Raw genomic sequence first — 7,618 nt, 5'->3', positions numbered from 1 at the left:
GACATCCTCCTCCTACCCATTCTGTTACACAAGTGTGACCACAATCGGTTTCTCAACTGTGAAATTTCCTTCTGACATGGGAAATGACACTCAGGAAAGGTCTTTCCGGGCACTGAGGAACAAAAGGCCACTAAATGCTGATAAAAAATAAAAAAACCTAACAGTCTTTTATCTATACAAACAAAGTAGCAGTGGGTAGCTTGTATACTTTGGTCATGTGTGAATATTTCTATATGATTTGTTTCTAGAAATGGAATTGCTGGGTCAAAAGATACGAGCACGTAAAGTTTTAAAAAGATTGCCCTCCATTAAGGCTAAACCAGTTCATGCACACCAGCAAGGTAAGAGAGTTTCTGTTTCTTCAAACTCTTTCTAATATTGAGTTATCAAAAATGTTTTGAGCTTTGTCAGTTGAAGAGAAAGGAAATGGTGCAACTTTAGCTTTAATTGGCCTTTATACTTTTATGAGAATTATGACCATCTTTTTTAATGTTTTAGGTCCAGTTGTATTTCTTTTTATGTGAACTATATGTTCATATATTTTGCTTATTAGGTTGTTGGTTTTCTTGTTGATTTGTAGGATATTATATGTCATTACAGCTCAAATCCTCATTAGAGAGCTGGATTTTTCTAGTGTATCAAAAGATGTACAGACTTCCTCTTTTAAAACACATGTTCAGCTACTTTCACTTTTTCATCAGCTTTAAAGTATATAATTCTGGTTTTCTTAAAATATTTTCAACTTTCAATATTTCAATGTTTTAATATTGTTTATTAACAAAAATATTTCAATGTTTCAATATTTCAATGTTTCAATGTTTTCAGTATTACAATGTTTTAGCATTGGTGGCTCCTGGGACACAGACACTTGAATTGTGGCCTACATTGGCTGGGGTAAGTGAAATGAAAGAAATAATTTAAGTTGGTATATATATTGGGAAATAATATAGGAAACTATTATTTTTTTATAGACTTTCTGGTGTTACCTTTTTCTTCTTTTTGTTATGAGAATTAACTTCAGACTTGGTATGGTATTATAAAAAGTATATAACAACTTTGGAACATTCAAGTTTGTGCATGGAGAAATTGTGATTTTAAGAAATTATTAAAAGATAGTGAAATAAAAATTTAAAGTAAATATTCACAACAACTAACATATTGATGCCATTAAATTCCTTTATGCATTAAAATACAGACAATATGCTGCTGTAACATCGTTTTAAAATTATCTATAAAGTAGTTGTGTTGCTGAACCAAACGAGTCTGCTTGCCCCAGTGCAGTAATGCCCATCTACTGACACTGGATGGTTGTGGAGGAAAGTGCAACATTTACTGCAGGTGCCAAGAAAGGAGTCCTGGCAGCTAGTGCTCAAAAGGCCCAAACACCCTGATGGCTTCCAGGGGAAGGTTTTCAAAACCAGACTGAGGGAGTGCGTTGCAGGGTGTGTGATCAGCTCATGGACATTCTTTTGCATGATTGGTGGTGAAGTAATGGTGAGTCAGCATCATCAACCTTCTGGTTCCAGCTGGTCTGGGGTCTATGTGCTTGTGGGCAGTATACAATTAACTTCTTCCACCTCATGGGGGTTTCAGTGTCTGTAAAACAGCTCAAAGGACATGGCTTAGAATATTATCTGTAGTCCTTGAAGAAGAACTGATTTAATCAGACATCAGAATGGCTTCTGTATGTGAGCCAAGTGAGTGGCAAATGAGAGTAACAAAGGGGAGAGACAAAATTGAAAAAGGTAAATTTCACCTTGGTCTCAACTTAAAAAAAAAAAATAGTCCTCTTCAGTGGGCCAAAAGAGATGAAGCTAAAGAAAATACAGTTATTTACAGTAGCTTTATTTGTATTAAACACACATGAAGTGAAGTGAAAGTGACCCACATGGGAAACAACCAAAATGTTCCTCAGTAGGTGAATGGTTAAACAGATTGGAACACTCAGAAATAAAAAGAATAAACTGTCAATATATGCAGCAACTTGGATAGATCTCAAGGGCATTGTGCTGGTGAAAAAAGCCAGTCTCTAAAGGTCACTTATCATATGGTTTCATTAAAATAATATTCTTGAAATCATTATATTTATAGAGATTGAAGACAGATTAGTGATTGCCAGGAATGGTACAGGGAGAGTAAGTGTGACTATAGCCTGAGGGGATATATTTACCATGATAGAATAGCTCTTTTCTTGTTTGCAGAGATGGTTACATGACTTTACATGTGATAAAATGATATAAAACTATATATGCACATTACACGAATGTCAAATATCTGGTTTTCATGTTGTATTATAATTACATATAATTATATAATCATTGGAGAAACTGGGTGAAAGGTACACAAAATCACTGTGTATTACCTTTGCAACTTCTGTGTATCTCTAATGATTTAAAAGTAAAAAGTTAAAAAAAAGACACCAAAAATCATTAGAGAGAGGGCTTCCATCATGAGAGCAATTCTTATTGTCTCTGGATGGAGACAGTTGCCTTTGTATTCTTAGTTTAGTGGGATGCTGGTGAAAAAATGAAAGTGGATGGCAGATAAGTGAAGGGAATAAGTAAGCTTTTTCCTGAAAATCAGTGAATGAAATGGTCAGATAGCTTAATGATCTTCACAACATTAAAAACCTTAAGAATAGAGAGGGTTTTAAAATAAATAGTTCATTTTTATAATGCTATCTAATGCATATCTGCAAGTTACAACGTGGCTCTTGGTCTTAGGGATGAAAGGAAGTAGAGTCAGAAACTTTTAGATTCCAGTTCTCCACTCAGTGATTAGATGAACATAGTGAATTTCACCTCCATCTTCCCTCTTTGCTATTAACTCCTTGCATAGCTTCAGGGCAATTTAGTTTCAGTTTAGTTTTTAATTTGAGGAATGTGAACCACATCTTAGTATTCCTTGTCCAGAGAACTTTTGCTGGGACAATTTCCCTCTGGAAAAGTTGACTGTAGCAAACTTGAATCCTTGTGGAGCTCTTGGAGCCTTACTAGACAATAAGGATTAAGAATGACTGGAAGATTCTTCCAGACTTTCAAAGAGACTATTGAAATTAATTTGTAGAAGTACAGAAATAAGCTCTAAAGAGTTCATTTGAATAAGGGAGGTAGGTGTGTCTTGGTGGCAGGTGGAAGTAACTAAGATAATGTATACTTTTTTCTTCTTGGCTTTCATCCAGGCCCTTCATAAACCACTCTTGCTTGGGCCTCCATTTCCTTATAGGCAATAATGTGAGTACAATACTTCATGGGATTACCTTTTTCTGGCTTTATTTTAAATTTGGCTTCATAGCTGTTCTGAGGTAAAAATGGAGCTCCCACATAAAAACGTTAGGGGAGTGGCACTTCAGCTCAAGGAAATCACAACGGGAGATTTAGACATTTAGAATTTAAGAGGCAGACCCTGATGCTGGGAAAGACTGAACGCCGGAGGAGAAGGTGACCACAGAGGACAAGATGGTTGGATGGCATCACCACGGGCATCACCAACTCAATGGACATGAGTTTGAGCAAACTTTGGGACATGCTGAAGGACAGGGAGGCCTGGCATTCTGCAGTGCATTGGGTCGCAAAGAGTCAGACACGACTGAGCCACCGAACAACAATACAATAATGCTTCAGAGCATACACTTTGGAGTCATACTGCTTAGGAACCCTAGCTTTACTGTTTGGCAGTAGAGCTAGGGTTTTATTTAACCTCTCTCTGTACCTTAATTTTTAATTTGTGAAGTAGAAGTAAGTGGAGATAATAGTAATATTTATCTCAGAGGGTTTGGGGAGGATTAAATGCCAGTAAATATAAAGTGCTTAGAACAGTGCCTCGCTCAAGCTTGACACTGTACTAGCTATTGCTAGTCCATGGGGTCGCTAAGGGTTGGACACGACTGAGCGACTTCTTTCACTTTTCACTTTCATGCATTGGAGAAGGAAATGGCAAACCCACTCCAGTGTTCTTGCCTGGAGAATCCCAGGGACCGGGGAGCCTGGTGGGCTGCCGTCTATGGGGTCTTGTCTGGAGAATCCCAGGGCAGCTGGTGGGCTTAGCAGCAGCAGCAGCAGCAGCAGCAGCAGCAGCAGCAGCAGCAGTATTAGTATGTTATCGTTTGCATTTCTAGTTATCTTACGTACATATTTTACCCAAGCAATCAGAAAACTTTTATAGAGTTAAAGACTGTTTCTCACCTTTCTCTTTCCGTTACAACTGGTACCTAAGACGTGTGCAAAATATCTATAGTAAGCCTGTAACTCCAGGAAGTCATTTGCTTTGGTTCACCCTCGAATATTACGAAAAGCTGTTCTCTTTAAAACTGGTATCAAACCACTTTTCATTAGTGTAACAATAAGAGACTTAGTTGAGCGATTCACTGTGGCAGCATTTCACACCGTCAAGCTCCCCTTTGCTGATAAGAGTCATAGGTATACTGCTGTCTATTCTGAGCGGATTCACTTCAAATCAGAGCACCGGTCAGATTCTTTTTGTTAGTGATCTGTTCCTACCTGTGCTTATCTCTCTCAGGGCCTCAGTAGAGCAATTCATTAACATTCCTTTATGGTGGGTAGCAAAATGATTTTTCAAATTCGCCCCTCATCTCCGCCTCAACGTCCAGGTTCCGCCCCAAGCCCTGAGAAAGGGGAGAGGGGCGGGGCGCCCCAATTCCTGGGCGGGGCTCGGGTGGCGTGCCTCGAGGCGCCGGCGCCGTGACGCGTGACGTTACCAGTTGACGCAGCCGCAGTGCCGCCCGGCCCCCATCTCGGACCCCTCCCATCCTCCTCCGCCCCTCTCTGTGTCAGAGGCTGGGGCCCCGGGCCGCAGGTCGGGCGGCGGGCCGGGTGGCGGGGCGAGAGGGTGTGGACCCGGGCAGCGCTCAGCAGACCGTGTTTGGCTGGGCGCCGCAGCTGCCGTCGCCGCGGCTGCCGTCGCCGCCCAAGGCCCTCGGCGTCCGCGGGAGAGAGACCCGAGCGGTTCCGACAGCCTCGGCGCTCGCTCAGGTGAGGGGACGGGTCGGGCTGGGCAGGGTCTGGGTGGGCAGCACTCTTCCCAGCATCTCTGGACCGCAGCCTGGTCAGAATCAGGGAGGTGTGGCTTCGTCGCGGCTGCTTGCTGCAGCGTCGACTCATCTCTTACTCGTTTGCCATCTTTACCTGCAGCATGGAGACTTGAACACCGGGTATCCGAGGTCAGTGAGAAGGCCTGAAAGGGCCATGACAGTCAGGTGATTAGGGCCTCGAATGCAGGAACTGGCCCGGTGAATGGTGGTCAGACAGGCGGGCGACGCCCACCTGCTGGTATGTGGGAAGGACCATATACCTGCAAGCTCTGGCTTTAGCCTTGTTAGCTGCATGGGGCTGCATGAGACCCCAGAGTGCTTAACGGAGGGTAGATTGTGGACCAAGGGCAGGGGAGCCTTTGAAACCCTCTCTACTCCTCAGGTGTGGTGTGCTTGTATTCTGATTGGTGCTTGCTGAGTCTACACTATGGAAGAGTACATTTCAGCGGAAACATCTTTTGACCAAAGGAAGGTGAAGAGAAGTTGATTTTCCCTCTACAGAATTGTCCCCCTCCTGCTTCTTGACCTTAGTTTTGACAGAGGCAAGTTAGGGACGCTTGTTAAAGGGAGAGAGTTCTTGTAAATTTCCTCTGTAAGGAAATAATTGTTTTCCGTGACTGTTGAAACGTCTGAGTTTCAACTGGTTTCACGTTGCTGCTTTCAGCTCTCTGTGCATAGCAGTGAAGCTGATTTATTTTAAATTAGCGAGATATATGAAGTATAAAAATAAATGAATTAACCAGAGTATCTTTTCGAAGTACTGGTGGTACATGCTTTATGTGCATATCTTATTTAATAATCATAACAACCCTGTCCTGTAAAGTCTGCTTTTAACTCTCATTTTATAGATAAGAGAACTAAATCCCACACCCCTAAAAACAACTTGTCCAAAGTCAGAGCTGTGATTTAAATCAGGTGATTGGACTCCGGTTCAGAGTCCTTTAAGTAGTATGCTTTACCTTTCCCAAGCAGCTTGAGAACTTGCAAGGTGATTTTCATTTGATAAAAAATGCTGGGAACAGGAAGGAAATTGAGGCATCATTTTTGCTGGCAAGGACCCAGGAGTTGTTTTAAAGGTAACATCTGACCTCTAGAATCCTCTGATAACCAAAATCATGCTCTTTCCATCTGTACAGTGGTTTTGAAATCTTTGGAAGACTATAGTTTGGAAATGTGTGGTCTTCTAGTTTTAGAAGTATTTTTTGAAGATAATATAACATTGGATTAACATTAGTTTCCTTGTGTGTGCACACATGCCAGGGCATGTGTAATGAAATCATTTAATCTGAAATGGTGAAACTGCTGATAAAGCCAGAATATCTTGTATAATTGGTTAAAATTGGTATTCTTTTCAGATGTGTTAAGATGAAACACTTCAGATAGGCCTTCTGATCAAGAAAAGGAAAACAGAACATTACAGACTCTGGAAAAAGACGACAACTTGGTAAATATTTTGGGTTGTCAGTTAAAGCTCAGATAGAGAAAATCTAACTTTCTGCTTCAGTCGTAATTTAACCTGCTTAAATTAGTCTAAGAATGGGGGTGGGTGACACTAGTGTATCAGGTGACCTGTCAATCATTTTACCTGAGTTTTGAACAGTTGAGTCATGTGCTTAGCTTGTGTATTGGCAGGAGAAAGCCAAGGGAAGCGTTTGCTTGATTATGTATTAAGTGTCAACTTTCTGTTCTCTTTTGCTTCTTCATCAATCTGCCCACGTTATAAAGGATTTTAAAAGGAAGGGAAGAAAATTAGTTGACTTTTGGTTTGTTCTTCATAGAATACTGTGTATAGTTGAACTTAAGTATATTTTTCACGATGAGTTCTACAGAGGATAATAGAAGACATAGTTAAACATGATTGAGAGAATCTTAATTTCATGAATAAGTACTCAACTACTGTTTGAGTACCATATGTCAGGCATTTTTTTTTTTTTTTTTCCGGCTTCTGATAAGAGTTGTCATCATGGCTCTGGAGAGTACTAGAGTAGTGAACTTTTTTCTAGAAGGCAATATTTTTGTTAACCCATATCTTTAAAAAAAATTTTATATGCAGGAATGTTTTTGGTTTATGTAAAAACTAGGAAAACAGCATTACTCATATAGTAGTGTTTATAATCTTTCATATTATTATAGTTAATAAAGGAAGGTACTCTTATTAGTGCTACTTTAAGATACAGTTAGAAACCAGAATTCTTACAGACTTCACTTTTGTGTACTGGTTTCCATGATAGAGATAGTCGTAGACCACATCTTCTTTATCCATTCTTCTTTTGATGGGGCTGGGTTGTTTCCATATCTTGGCTATTGTAAATAATGCTGTGAGATATATATATAATACTCAGTGGTAAAAAAGGATGTAACTTTGCCATCTGTTACAACATGGATAGATTTTGAGGATTTTTATGCTAACTGAAATAAGATGAAATGCAAATAATGCATGATTTCACTCATATGTAGAATATAAAAAACAAGGTGAAATAGGAAAAGAAGATCAATGTATGGTAATGAATAGAAACTAAATTTTTGGTGGTGAACACAATGTAGTTTATGCAGAAGTAAAATATAATG

The 7,618-nt window shown here is 40.0% G+C and overlaps 1 protein-coding gene and 1 long non-coding RNA gene across 18 annotated transcripts in view; one reads left to right on the top strand and one right to left on the bottom strand.

The window, feature by feature from the left end:
* Positions 1 to 1,158: 1,158 nt before the first annotated feature.
* On the bottom strand, positions 1,159 to 4,627 carry LOC105602806 (uncharacterized). The gene is made up of 2 exons (XR_003585518.3): positions 4,500 to 4,627; positions 1,159 to 1,596 (listed from the first exon to the last, which is right to left on the bottom strand). It is a non-coding gene; the product is annotated as an uncharacterized LOC105602806 (long non-coding RNA).
* A 164-nt stretch (positions 4,628 to 4,791) lies between these two features.
* Positions 4,792 to 7,618, top strand: part of BLTP1 (bridge-like lipid transfer protein family member 1) — a 208,042-nt gene continuing 205,215 nt past the window's right edge. For 16 of the 17 annotated variants that reach the window (XM_060401067.1, XM_060401064.1, XM_060401065.1 and 13 more), the window contains exons 1-2: positions 4,792 to 4,991; positions 6,406 to 6,494. The gene's annotated coding sequence lies outside the window, so the exon portion shown is untranslated. The remainder of the gene's footprint in view (positions 4,992 to 6,405; positions 6,495 to 7,618) is intronic. The other variant, XM_042234373.2, reaches the window with a different exon arrangement.

Source organism: Ovis aries, chromosome 17 (genome assembly GCF_016772045.2).
Source record: "Ovis aries strain OAR_USU_Benz2616 breed Rambouillet chromosome 17, ARS-UI_Ramb_v3.0, whole genome shotgun sequence".
Lineage (NCBI taxonomy): Eukaryota > Metazoa > Chordata > Mammalia > Artiodactyla > Bovidae > Ovis > Ovis aries.
The sequence above is the reverse complement of the archived record's forward strand: the minus strand, read 5'-3'. Positions and strand labels throughout refer to the sequence as shown.